The sequence below is a fragment of the Misgurnus anguillicaudatus genome, chromosome 22 (genome assembly GCF_027580225.2).
Source record: "Misgurnus anguillicaudatus chromosome 22, ASM2758022v2, whole genome shotgun sequence".
Taxonomy (NCBI): domain Eukaryota; kingdom Metazoa; phylum Chordata; class Actinopteri; order Cypriniformes; family Cobitidae; genus Misgurnus; species Misgurnus anguillicaudatus.
This window is the reverse complement of record NC_073358.2, coordinates 29,735,232-29,750,708: the sequence shown is the minus strand read 5'-3', so window position 1 is coordinate 29,750,708 and position 15,477 is coordinate 29,735,232.

Below are 15,477 nucleotides of genomic sequence, written 5' to 3'. Positions count from 1 at the left end.
GTGACCTATGTGGGTCCCACTTTCGGCCCATATAAGGAGCCTATATGGGAATATTTGTGTTTGCCCATGTTGTACCCATATGGTTTGGCCAAAAGGGCCCCATATGTGTTTCCTTATTCAAAAGACATATACAGGTGACCTATGTGGGTCCCACTTTCGGCCCATGTAAGGAGCCTATTTGGGAATATTTGTGTTTGTCCATGTTGTAACCATATGGTTTGGCCAATAGGGTTCCATATGTGTTTCCTTATTCAAAACACATATACAGGTGACCTATGTGGGTCCCACTTTCAGCCCATATAAGGAGCCTATATGGGAATAATTGTGTTTGCCCATGTTGTACCCATATGGTTTGGCCAAAAGGGCCCCATATGTGTTTCCTTATTCAAAACACAGACATGTGACCTACGTGGGTCCCACTTTCGGCCCATATAAGGAGCCTATATGGGAATAATTGTGTTTGACCATGTTGGACACATATGGTTTGGCCAAAAGGGTCCCATATGTGTTTCCTTATTCAAAACACATATACAGGTGACCTATGTGGGTCCCACTTTGGACCCATATAAGGAACCTATATGGGAATAATTGTGTTTGACCATGTTGGACACATATGGTTTGGCCAAAAGGGTCCCATATGTGTTTCCTTATTCAAAACACATATACAGGTGACCTATGTGGGTCCCACTTTGGACCCATATTAGGAATCTATATGGGGATAATTGTGTTTGCCCATGTTGTACCCATATGGTTTGGTTAAAAGGGTCCCATATGTGCTTCCTTATTCAAAACACATATACAGGTGACATATGTGGGTCCCACTTTCAGCCCATATAAGGAGCCTGTATGGGAATAATTGTGTTTGCCCATGTTGTAACCATATGGTTTGGCCAAAAGTGTCCCATATGTGTTTCCTTATTCAAAAGACATATACAGGTGACCTATGTGGGTCCCACTTTTAGCCCATATAAGGAGCCTGTATGGGAATAATTGTGTTTGCCCATGTTGTAACCATATGGTTTGGCCAAAAGTGTCCCATATGTGTTTCCTTATTCAAAAGACATACACAGGTGACCTATGTGGGTCCCACTTTTGGCCCATATAAAGAGCCTATATGGGAATAATTGTGTTTGCCCATGTTGAACCCATATGGTTTGGCCAAAAGGGTCCCATATGTGTTTCCTTATTCAAAACACATATGCAGGTGACCTATGTTGGTCCCACTTCGGGCCCATATAAGTAGCCTATATGGGAAGAAGTGGGTTTGCCCATGTTGTACCCATATGGTTTGGCCAAAAGGGTCCCATATGTGTTTCCTTATTCAAAACACATATACAGGTGACCTATGTGGGTCCCACTTTGGGCCCATATAAGGAGCCTATTTGGGAATAATTGTGTTTGCCCATGTTGTACCCATATGGTTCGGCCAAAAGGGTCCCATATGTGTTTCTTATTCAAATACATATACAGGTGACCTATGTGGGTCCCACTTCGGGCCCATATAAGGAGCCTATATGGGAATAATTGTGTTTGCCCATGTTGTACCCATATGGTTTGGCCAAAAGGGCCCCATATGAGTTTCCTTATTCAAAACACAGACATGTGACCTACATGGGTCCCACTTTCGGCCCATATAAGGAGCCTATATGGGAATAATTGTGTTTGCCCATGTTTTACCCATATGGTTTGGCCAAAAGGGTCCCATATGTGTTTCCTTATTCAAAACACATATATAGGTGACCTATGTGGGTCCCACTTTGGACCCATATAAGGAACCTATATGGGAATAATTGTGTTTGCCCATGTTGGACCCATATGGTTTGGCCAAAAGGGTCCCATTTGTGTTTCCTTATTCAAATCACATATACTCATAACCTATGTGGGTCCCACTTTGGACCCATATAAGGAACCTATATGGGAATTATTGTGTTAGCCCATTTAAGACCCATATTGGTTGCCCAAGAGGGCCCCATATGTGTTTCCTATTATGAGCCCATGCCCTCATGTGGGTCCCACTTCGGGCCCATATAAGGAGCCTATATGGGAATAATTGTGTTTGCCCATGTTGTACCCATATGGTTTGGCCAAAAGGGCCCCATATGAGTTTCCTTATTCAAAACACAGACATGTGACCTACATGGGTCCCACTTTCGGCCCATATAAGGAGCCTATATGTGAATAATTGTGTTGGCCCATGTTTTACCCATATGGTTTGGCCAAAAGGGTCCCATATGTGTTTCCTTATTCAAAACACATATATAGGTGACCTATGTGGGTCCCACTTTGGACCCATATAAGGAACCTATATGGGAATAATTGTGTTTGCCCATGTTGGACCCATATGGTTTGGCCAAAAGGGTCCCATTTGTGTTTCCTTATTCAAATCACATATACTCATAACCTATGTGGGTCCCACTTTGGACCCATATAAGGAACCTATATGGGAATTATTGTGTTAGCCCATTTAAGACCCATATTGGTTGCCCAAGAGGGCCCCATATGTGTTTCCTATTATGAGCCCATGCCCTCATTTCCCATTAACATCCCAACTAGGACCCATATAGGGAGCCTATGTTTTTTAACCCATGTGGGGCCTACTACACTAACCCAAGTGAGTCCCATATAAGATGCCCATAATAGGACCATGCCCACTTGGTACCCATGTAGCCCAAGTAAAACCCATGTGGGGCCCACATATACATGTTGGCTGGGCGGGCATATTTAGAAGTTTTATTTAAGATTGTTATGATATTGGGACTATTTCTCCACCCGCTTCCTCAGCTCTGAAGTTCAAATTCGCATGTAGTCCGGTTATAACAAATGTAAAAGATATGAAACATCACTCAACAGCAATATCAATAAGTGCAATCCTAAAATATGATTTAAAACATAACCCTTTCATTGTTAAGTATGAGAAATCAAAATGAATTAAATCACATGTTTAAACGCCACAGAGATATCAGAGCCAGCAGTCTGATGGGCGTGCTGAGGAGAGGCTGCGCTGGGCGGGGTGTGAGCGCTTAAGTGTCTGTGATTTTCTGGAGCTCCTATGGAGCTCATCTACGTCCGAAAGTGTCCGAGCACATTTTTAAATAGACGCTATCTTTATTAACCGACCGCATATTTAAACTTTAAGCACATACATTCACGCCTGAACAACTCTTACAATTACATTTTGTGACCAAATAACAGTAATATATGAGCATTTTGTTGTCAGGAAACATAGCTGTCATAAGTCCACATATTTACCTGATTTGTCTTAATTAGTTCAGTCAACACTAGCCATTCTGAATTTTGACTGGATTTGAAAATAACCATTCATTTAATATTTTAAACACAGATCTTCTCAACTAGCTCAAACAAAAAAATTGGTTTAACTTATATATTTTTGCCCGTCCAACATTTCATTAGTTGGATTTTTTACAGTGTACACTAAATATTAGTAGCCTATTTGTTGACTCTCTCTTTATTTGACCACAACCTATTGACACAAAAAGGTTTGTGAATGAGTTGTGTAGGTTTGTAGATGAGTTGTGTAGGTCTGCAATTATTGTGTAATCTTTAGTTTACACTTCAGTCACAAAACGTGAATTATAGAACCATTTTAATAAAAATGGTTCTTTGCCTTCCAAGGGTTCTATATGGAACCCGTTTTTTGGTAAAAGGTTCTATTGGCCAAGTATAGAACCCCACGGTTCTATATAGAACCTCAAGGAACCTTTTTTTTTTAGAGTGTACCACACACTTTTAAATTATTACACATTTTTGTTTAATTTTAGTAAAATGGTCCTCAAACTTTTCGGAGTGTGCCCCTTTTACTGTGCATCCATTCGCCCCACCCCATTTTCATGACATAAAACAATCTCAAACTTAAAATCTGAATTACACATAACAAAATAAATGATACAATGTAGTGCTATTGGTTGTTAAATATATTTGGTCTGAGATTTGATGAAGTTATGATAAAGTAATATATTTCATAAAATCTCATAAAACTGGGGACCCTGGCAACATCTTCAACACCCCAGTTTGGGAAACACTAGATTCTGTGACTTCATATTGTCTCAAAATGTGTATTTTATTTGACCTGAAAGTGTTAAACACATTTATTAACCTCTTAAACTCTGCCACCCCGATAGACCCAGCGGGTCCAATACTGCATCATCATACTTATTTAAAAAATCTAGACATAAATGGTATCTTTGAAAGTATAGACCCAGCTTTCTTACCAGTCTTTACATAAAATAACTTAAATTGGGGCCACTTTGTTAAATGTGTATGTGATTTTATGTGCCCAGAGAAAGACAATGATTCTTAGAAGTTGAACTTTCACAGGAGACTTTTACTTAGGTTTCATCTTTATCTCTTCTAAAAAAAAAATTTAGGAAAATTGTAACAACAAATTCTTTATATAGCTTTAAAACTAAATGTGGAGACATGCAGCTCTGATAATAATTTCTTGGAAGAATTTAATGACCTGAAATCAATGCAGTCTTTGGTTGCTAAGCTTATAGAGAATACATGTGAGATTACTGGGTCTGTTTCTTAGAAGAAATTTCTGGGAATCACAAGACTTAAGCAAAAGTCACCATCTGCTATAAGTCTAATCACACTGCTGTTTAGAATAAACAATCAAGATATTAAAGAGATTTTACTTGTGATTTTCTCTCTGATTGTTTTAGTAGCTAATGGACAGACATATTTCCCATCCTTTCATGTCTAGCATAATGGCTAGCCCAATGGTGTTTCCCCAAGCAGGCTGATTGTGGACGCCAGTTACACGCAATAACGGCACTGGAGCATAAACATTTTAGCACGCCATGCCGGGCCATTCATCACAGTGACACCCGTAGGTAATCTACACCGCGCACTGCACTGGACATTAACCAGTGGCTCAAAACGACTCACACTTTCTCTCTGGCTAAAGGCTTTGCCCTTTTACACAGAGTCATGAAGTCCATTTCACTGATTGTCATAAAGTTATGGTCAAGTATGTAATAAAATAATTACTGAAAATATATAAACGTAAGTGCTTAACACGCATCTTTGTTACACAGTTGTCCGATATCTGTTTTACAAGCTATTCATCATTCATAATCTTTAAGAGGAAATGCAGCAAACGTGCACTGTTGTTAAAATAAGCATTTTGAGGATGTCTGTGTAGAGCATGTGCATGTGTGTGGCCGGGGAAAGCAGCAGTTAGCGTTCCTGTCTTTGCCTGCTCTCTGTACTTCACATTTGCATGACGCCCCTGTCAGTCATTCAACGAAACCAAAAGCAACAGATGGAACCACCCATGAAGCTCTGTTCTTTCAGCCTCCATCTCACACTGAACCCTCCCTTCACCACTTCTCTCCTCTAGAACATGATGCTCTAACTTCATCAGTCATTCACCGTTTCTGGTGAAAGTGACTATACTTAGGGCTTACAGTATAGGCTCAGAGTAGCAGTGGTTACCAAAAGTAAACTACTATTCAAAAGATAAGGGTCACTTGACTGAAATGTTAGTCATGATCTTCGAAACATTAGATGGGATGGGAATAAAAAAATGGATGGGATGCTGGTTGAGAAGATGCAAAGAGTACATACAGGGGAAAGGATAATTACACTCTAAAAACAAACGGTGCTATATAGCACCAAAAATGGTTCTTTGCTCGTAATCATAGAAGAACCGTTTTTAGTGCCATACAGCACCGGCGAAGCACCAGTGAAGCACCTATGTAGAACCACATAGTGCCACACAGAACCATATGTGGTGCTATAGTGGTGCTATATGGCCCCTATATGGCTCTACACAGGTGCTTCACCGGTGCTACATGGCACCAAAAATGGCTCTTCTATGGTTACGATTCAAATCAACAGTTTTGGTGCTATATAGCACCGTTTGTTTTTTTAGAGTGTACTTTGAAGATGCTAAAATGTAATTTAGATTTGATTTATTTTAGTTTATAGTCATACAAAAACTTATTTCCCATAGTTATATTTGTGATATTCCATAGTTTTGAAGTTTACTTTTATTGTAAAAAAGAATATGTGACCTTAAACTTTGGAATGGTACACTGTCAGAAAAAACAGTTTTTCCTAGCTGTTATTTGGGGCAGTGCCCTTTCAATAAGTACAACCTTAACCATTAACTGACACTATCCCGTGAGCAGGACACCCAAGTTTACTTCAATATTTTTCATGTAAATGTTAATCTATCACGACAAACTATATTGTTGGAAAGGTCTGTAGTTTTCATATTTCACCACCTTTTAGCAGCTATTATAATGCAGTGACTGTAATTTATTAATTTGTGACAAGAGTATGCAGCCAACCGCACAGCAAACCATTTTTTTCATAATTTTATACTGAATATTTGATTCTTACCATTTTGGAATTCAGCCAATCTCCAGGTCTGGCGCTACCACTTTTGGCATGGCTTGGCGTAGTCCATTGAATCTGATTGGACCATTGGCATCGCGCTGAAAAAATAACCAAAGAGTTTCGATATTTTTCCTATTTAAAACTTGACTCTTCTGTAGTTAGTCTGTGTGACATGTTATTACACAATTATATTATGCAGCAGCCGAAAATAGTCCCCTTAGTAACTTTCAATAGCAGGGGACTATTTTCGTGTGCTGCGTAATATCATTGCACCTCCCGCAGCCATGCCACGGCAGCAAAGTCCTTAATTATTATGCCAGAATGAGAGTATAGTCCCTAGCCATATCTGCCTAGATAATCATAACTTTTAATTTTCCGTCGGTCTTAGTACACGATGTAACTACAGAAGAGTTAAGTTTTAAAAAGTAAAAAAAAATAGAAACTCTTTGATTTTTTAGGCGCAATGCTAATGGTCTAAACAGATTCAATGGATTGTGCTAAGCTATGCATAAATGCTACCGCCAGACCCGGAGATCAGCTGAATGGATTCCAAAACAGTAATAATCAAATGTTTAACTGTAGGAGAGCAGGTAAATGAGCATATTTTCAAAAAAGTGGAGTGTTCCTTTAAAGGTGCAGTGTGTAGATTTCAGCACCATCTAGCAGTGAGATTGTGAATTGCAACCAACGGCTCAGTCCACCATTCACCAAAACGCATAGAGAAGCTACAGTAGCCACCACAAGACAAACATGTTGTTGTCTAAGACTAAATACAGTAGTGACAAAACACGCTCTGTAGAGCATTTTGTCCATTTAGGGCTACTAGAAACATGGCGGCCTAAAATGGCGACTTCCATGTAAGGGGACCCACGGTGTATGTAGATAAAAACGGCTCATTCTAAGTTAATAAACACATAGCAGTTCATTTTGTAAGTCTTTATACATCACTGATAAAAAGTTATGTATATAATATTGCATTTCTGTCATTAGATCCGTCTAAAAGTTACACACTGCACCTTTAAGTCCTCACTCAAGAAAGTTGAACTGACTTGTTAATTCAAGTTAAAATTAAACATTTAAGTGCAACAAGGAACTTTTTGCAGTGTAGTGTAATTTTATACTGTCTTTACAGACTGTTACACTTTGATTGGTTCGCTTCTTTAATAAGAAATCCTGCACAGAAATGATATCCGTGGTAGCTCCACACATCTTTGCAACTGCTGTTCTCAAACGTGGACCATGTCAAAGTGAGACTGGCCAAAGACGGCAAGATGGACTGCCTAATTTGCGGTGAGAAATCAACTCTCCAAATGGAAATGTTGCAGTGAGTGAAGCAACAGGAAAACACGGGGTATCAATATGTTTGCCAACCAGAGTTTTGGCTGTGTACTTGCAGAACAAAACAAAGAGCTATGAATGCAAACAACCTTGTGGGTCACCATGCACGTAGAGGCTATGCCAAAGGTACTACGTTTAACCACACTGGGGCCTTTACTGTGTAACACAGCTCTCAAATTTTTACAAGGTTCACCCTCACAGAGGACCTCACGCAACTCTGCCCCTATTCACACCATCACTTTTGACACAACAGCTCCATCTGTACCACACTTTGTTCCATTCAGCTATTCACAAGGGAACCCCTGCCTAAGAGCAAGCCACATCGAAACCGACCCAGCAACAGATTTGAGTTATAAGGCTTTGATAATCAGCAAGATAGTGATCAGAAACCACAGGGCGTGCGTGGCATTCCAGAAGTGAGGGAAGAGAGAGTTTATGGCGTCACATGGTTCGCGGTAAAAGGGGAAACGTTTACAGGCCCGCACCTCCATGTCAAAGTAGCTTATGTAGCACGATGAAGCATGAGATTGGGGAGAAGTACGCAAAGCCTCCCGAAGCATTGCCAAGGTTATATGGTCTACTGAAACATGTTCAGCATTAAGGCCACCCGCCAAGGCGCACAGACTTACTGCTCTCCTTGACAGCGAGCTGATTGGGTTATTTAGCATACATGATTATGACATAATCGTAAACATCAGGTCCTTTAAATCCTCATTTGCTGTAAACGATTTAACAACGCAGCAGCGATTATGCAACTGTTGCTCACTTTATGAATAAATAATACAAATGTTGTATTAATTCGAAAACATTGACTTTTTCAATGGAATGGAGGCGGGATCCTGTAAGAGTGACTCAAGTTGGTAATTTTGTGCATGTGTGTATTCTTGTGAATGTTCGTGGCATTCACTTTGTGTTGCTGCAGTTCCTCGTGGCTGACAAGCCAATCCCATTCTGCCCAACTTTCTTGGCTTGAGGTTCTGTGGTCCCATGTCTGTTGAATAAAAGTAAAGCCATCTCTCTTCAGTGTCTCGTATCTTTGTTGTTCTGCATCCCCTTGTCTCTTGGTGTCCGTTTCTGAACAAAATTATCAAATTAATCCACTCTCTTTTATGCTCAATATCAATCTCTCTCTCACTGTGACTGCGGCCTCTGTCTCTCTGTCCCTCAGGTAAAAAGCGAGCCTGTGAAATAACATTATGTTTCCCGATGTGGGCCAGATGAATGCAGGCTTTTGTTTTTGCTTATCCCCTCTTCCAACAGGCCTGTTTTAAACGTCTGCGCAAAGCACCTCTGACCGGAGCGGAATCTCTCCCAAAGTAGAAAAAGATGGCGTTTGATTTGATACTTCCTCCCACGACGGCACATGCTTCCTGTGTCCTGTCACAACATGGCTGGAACTGAGCCGGTACTTTGGGTCTCTATGACGACTGAAGGCTGACGCTTCGGGGTGGTCGGAGTGTGTGTGTGCATGTCTTTATATGTGTGTGTGAGGGTTGTACATGTTGAATGGCTCGCAGTAGGAGGTTGGAGTGGAGTCTGTAGGGGGGTAACTGGATATATTTGTGAGATGCTGTGCGACTGAAGGCCCATAGATTTCCTCATACGCTCCTCTATCTCACTGCCTTGTAAATCTATTTTTCTTCCCAAACAACCCAGTTGCCAGATCTACAGTTCAAGATATATATCATTGCAGGGTCCTCTTTCTCTTTCCCTCCCTCCCTCACATATCAATTTAGCAATTCATCTATCTTAAAACTTTGGTCTATTCTGCTTTCTACAGTCTTCCTGTAGCTTAATTCGCAGAACATTGTGCTATAAGTGTAAAGATCATGGGTGAGATTACCAGGGAAAACACATAGGCCTACTACTGATAAAATGCATAGCTTGAATTAAACTCCTCAATTAGGATAAAAGCGTCTGCCAAATGCACAAATGTAAATTACACTCTGAGGCAAAAAGGTACATGAAGTTGTCACTGGGGTGGTAACTTTTAAAAAAGTACATTTTGGTACATCAAAGGTAAATATCTGTACCTAAATGGTACATATTATGATCTTTTTAAAAGGTAACGTCCCGATGACAAAAATGTACTTTTGTACCCTTTTTCCACGAGAGTACATTTTACATACTGAACACACAAAAAGTGAAATATATATGAAGAGTTTCGTTGCAAAACGAGATAACCGCCGTTTTTTTAATTGTTCAGAAATCTCGTTTTTTGGTTGTGCATTCCAATGAATTTCAATGCAACTGCAGTTGGTTTGTTTTGATTTAAACCTTCATAACTTAAAAAATACAGCTAAGTAGCATCATAAAACAAAATAATAACATGATAACATAATAATAAACATGTTTTGACAAAAATGTTAAAAAATGGATTTATCTCGTTTTGCAACGAAACTCTTCATATATATATATATATATATATATATATATATATATATATATATATATATATATATATATATATATATATACAAATGCAATGACTTACTTTCTTTAAAAAAAACAATTAACTAAAAGGGGCCATGGCACAAGATTTTTTTTAAGATGTAAAATAAATCTTTGTGTCCCAATCGTAAACATCAGGTCCTTTAAGTCCTCATTTGCTGTAAACGATTTAACAACGCAGCAGCGATTATGCAATTGTTGCTCACTTTATGAATAAATAATACAAATGTGCGCACAGTATTCATTCGAAAACATTTGACTTTTTCAATGGAATAGAGGCGGGATCCTGTAAGAGTGACTCAAGTCGGTAATTTTGTGCATGTGTGTATTCTTTTGAATGTTCGTTGAGAAAGAAAGTTGTGGCATTCGCTTTGTGCATTTTTCTTTCTTTTCTTTCAAAACAATTTTTTTAACTTAAAGGGGCCATGGCACGAGACTTTTTTAAGATGTAAAATAAATCTTGGTGTCCCAAAAGTACACATGTGAAGTTTTAGCTCAAAATACCATATAAATGATTTATTATAGCATGTTAAAATTGCCACTTTGTAGGTGTGTGCAAAAATGTGCCGTTTTGGGTGTGTCCTTTAAAATGCAAATGAGCTGATGAAATTCAAACACTGATCACAATGATGTTTTGTTTTTTTTTGCAATTAAACCTCAATTGTGCTTTTCTCTGCACTAAATGGCAGTGATGTGATTGGATAGTGCAGATTAAGGGGTGGTATTGTTATAATAAGAGCTCCTTATGACATCATAAGGAGAGCCAAATTTCAACGACCAATTTTTTCATGTGCTTGTAGAGAATGGTTTATCAAAACTAAGTTATTGGGTTGATCTTTTTCACCATTTTCTAGGTTGATAGAAGCACTGGGGACCCAATCATAGCACTTAAACATGGAAAAAGTCAGATTTTCATGCCATGGCCCCTTTAACAGATAAGCTTTTACAGACATATACGGAGGGGACATGGAGAAAAAATTAAATAAAGTTTAGTTGCGCGTGCACGCGTGAAACTAAACTTTTTAAAAACATTCTGCACATGAAGGTTTCGCATGAGCACATGAAAGTTTCATGTGAGCACATTTTTTTCACTCCAATGTCACCGTAGGGGCTCGGTACTAAACTAATTTACATAAATAAAGAATATTAATAAAAATAAAAAAGTGAGAATATAAGCAAAGAAAATCAATATAGCTACACCTCAGTGGGAAAATATTTACATGCACAGACACACAGACATGCAGAAACACACGGTTGTGATTTTGTTCTCTACAGCTTTTTGGCTTGAGGGCTCTATGGGTGGGTGGTGAACATTAATTACTCAGGCTGCCCAGTGTAATGTACTGCTCTTTAACCCAAAACTCCCTTTGAAACCTCTACACTAGCGTTTTCATTCCATTTGTATTTCTCCCCTTTTTCCATCGATTCATGAAACACCCAGAGAAAAGTAAAAATATCCACTTTATGTGTGTTATGAACTGGCTGGTTTTATTTCTATTAAACAAACTGAATTGCATTAGACCAATAATAGTAACGTATAAGAGTCAGGTCGGATAGACAATGCTTTAAATAACAACCATTCATGTTACGTTTTTATAGATTTCCTTTTTTTTTATAAAATGCTGAATATACCTTTTAACAAAACATAAAAACACTGTGTGTGTGTGTGTGTGTGTGTGTATGTGTGTAAAGTTTTATAATCTGCATTAACTTACATTAACAGCCCTATAAAAGTAAAGTCTTTATTGGTCATGAATTGGTTGTATACAAGGTTGAGCTGGTTTATAGTTGCATGTAATTTTAATAGCTTATACGTAAATAGTTACAGGTCAATGTCAGTCATATGATTTTTGATTATAAATGATGAAAGAAAATTATCAGCTTGCCAACTGAAAACCTCAATAGTGAAATTAATTTCCTTGTTTGTTCTTGGCTACCGAATTAGTAATATATCCTTTCAGACCATGTTGTTCTTTTCTTGACAATTGTTTGCATGCAGATTATATCCCATGTTTATTTGTGATCATTCATCTATAATTCTTTATTAGGAGGTTTAGACCTCGGTTATTTGCCAGTGCACATGCCTCTATTCATCTTCGCATTGAAATAATATTTACCCAATGTTTCTGACAGATTCCACAAAACATATGCTTATCCTTCACTAATAGTTCTGTATTTCAGAGCCTAAGACAACATTCTTAGCTTTGTTTCACCAGAGTGTTTGTTGTTTTATCTAAGAAATCATCCAGGCTGAGAAAATGCAAGAATATCCTTCAGCAGGCATGACACAGAGCTGTACACATCGACACACTTATGCACACATGCATTGCTCCATACATTTACACACAAAGGCGCGCGCACACACAAAATCTACTGTTGTGCCAAAGCAAACAATGTGAACATACAGTTTTTGAACCCATTAAATTGTACTTTGGGGGAATTCCACTTAGTTACCTTTCTCTTTTATTGATGTATGAATTATCTATTTATGTTGGAAAACTAAAACAAAACCACAAATGTGCACATAAGCACTTAATGTGAGCACAAGGCATCTCTATTTCCCATACACCCCATCAGGTCAAAAGTTTGTGAGTGTATTGATTATTGTGTCTATTTTTGGAAATACCATGTTAATGTACACATTACAATATTTGCATTATAAGGAACAGTGGACAAACATGACCCACTGTGTGTGTGTGCGTGTGTAACTGGTAATTGTCACAATTGGTCCTCACAAAGATAGGAATACCCGTAAATCTTTGACCTTGTGGGGACATTTTGAGGTCCCCATGAGGAAACAAAGGATGAAATTTAAACATTTTAAAATTACAAAGCAAAGAGAAGGGAACACTCATTGAGCAAGCACAGTCAAGTACACAGTATTATTTGTTTGTCTTCTCATATGACTTTCTGTCACGTTTTGGTTATTTCAGTAAAAGTTTTATTAGTTAAAATAAAATGTAATCTATTTTTCTATTGTTTTTAATGACCGAGTCTATATGGTCTATATTGATTTTATGAATTGCCAATATGACCTAGAAGACTTTTATAGTCTGGAAGGAGTACACACACACACATTCTTGACCCAATTCAATGTGAGACATTCATGCTTTGTTTTTCCAAGGCATTCTCTACTGGGACGTATTACAACCAACCGCAGCTTTATGGACCTGCAGAAAGAAAGAAAGAGAGTGAGTGAGTGTTTGAGAGCAAGAGAGAGAGAGAGAGAGAGAGAGAGAGAGAGAGAGAGAGACTGATTTCCACAGTGGCAGATTCACATTCTCCACAGTCATGAGCAGATCATTCACTTTCTGTGACCCTCAAACTCTTCCATCTTCTCCTCTGGAAGAAAAAGTACAGCATCGGGTGGCGACCCGTTTACGCTCTCCCTCGCGCGCAGGGTCGTAAAACTTTCGAGTGGACGTAGTGAGGCCGAGTTCACTTAGAAAGACTAACTCTGTGCAACCACAGTTTGTCTGAAAAGCTTTAAAAATAAACAGTGTAGTGTATCATAAAGCTCACACTATGAAATGGACAGCTGTCGATTGCTAAAATAGACAGTAGCTCTCTTGCCTTCCCATATGTGCACAGTTTTTCTGGTGCGGCTGTGAGTCCTATGACATTTAACCTTTGGAGAATGCAGAGTACGACTGCCTTAAATGTGCTCCAACATCCACAAACATCTGGATGAGTTATACCTTAGACATCCCTCAAGGCCATAAACACACAGATGGACCAATGATGAAAAACCAAGCAGCTCTCACCTCGCTTAGTCATTTTCTAAGCTGAGACACTTCAGTTCAGTTTTTAATAAAATGATGCAAAAGTAGGAAGTACACTTTCTGTTCAATGCAGATGTGGGTTAAAAGTGTCTCTGGAGTGAATATTTGGATAGCTTGCACAATGTTTCACAAAGGTTTGAAACAAAATACTAGTGTGTATAATAATGATTCAACAGCTCAGAGGACTGAACTCTATTATCATGTCCAAACAGAGAGAGGAGTTGGAATTTCTAATATGACAGATCTTTAAATGTTGAATTTAAATACCTTACTGACGACTTGTTTTCATGAATCAGTTAAGTCCCTAAACTGAAGAGTTGAATTAATGACCGATTACTGTATGAACGTGTATGTGTGTGATGAACCTGTATCCCTTTCCACATCTGTTTAAACCAGTGGGAGGACAAGCTGCTCAATATCTGACTTTCCTCCCTCTTTCTGAAACTGAGCATGTATGTGTGAATTAATCTCTTATCTTCGAAGGCTGAGACAGAGATAGGAAGTGATGTGGATTTTGTGTAAAATGCGTACTCACACACAGGTTTTCATTTTTTAGGGAAAATTCCATATAGACATAATGATTTTTACTGTATCTGTATCTGTATATTCTATCATCTTCCCCTAACCCAACCCCTAAACTTAACCCTCACAAAAAGCTATTTTAGATTTTGAAAAAACATCATTCTGTATGATTTATGGCTTTCCTCACAGGGACCAAAAACAACAAGGTCAAAAAATACTGGTATTACTATCTTTCATGGGGACATTTGGTCCCCATACCATAGAGATTACCACCCATGCACACACATACGCACGCACGCACACACATATGCACGCACGCACGCGCACACACGCGCACACACACACATTTTGGTTTCCATGTTTTGGGTACATTCCATAGACGCATTTTATACTGTACAAACTGTATATTCTATTCCCCTTACCCCAACCATCACAGAAAACTTTCTTGTACCTTTTGTAGATTTTCAATAAACATCATTCTGCTTGATTTATAAGCTTGTTTCCTCATGGAGACCTCAAATGTCCCCACGAGGTTACAAATTTACTGGTATTCTTATCTTTGTGGGGATATTTGGTCCCCCCAACGTGATAATTACCAGGTACACACACACACACACACACACACACACACACACACACACACACACACACACACACACATTACATCTGTAATGTATTCTTTATATGTTTCCATTTTCTTTAATAATGGAAATTTAAAAAATGGTAACATTATTTAACATAATTTAATAAGCAATAACACTAACTATGGGAATTATGTTGTGACTAATCCTAAATAAATCAATATCCTCAGAATTAACAAAATAATTTGGCAGCTATTTTATCAAGCAGCTACATGAGGTTCACCCTAAGATGCTTTTTAAACAATAATGAATTTTCATCTGGGGTCTTACTGTCTGCTTCTCTTAATTATTTGATCCAAGTCTTCCATTTCAAAAATATTTTTAATTACATTTTAGTTTTCTAATGAAAGCAATCTACGTTGGCACAATTATATTTT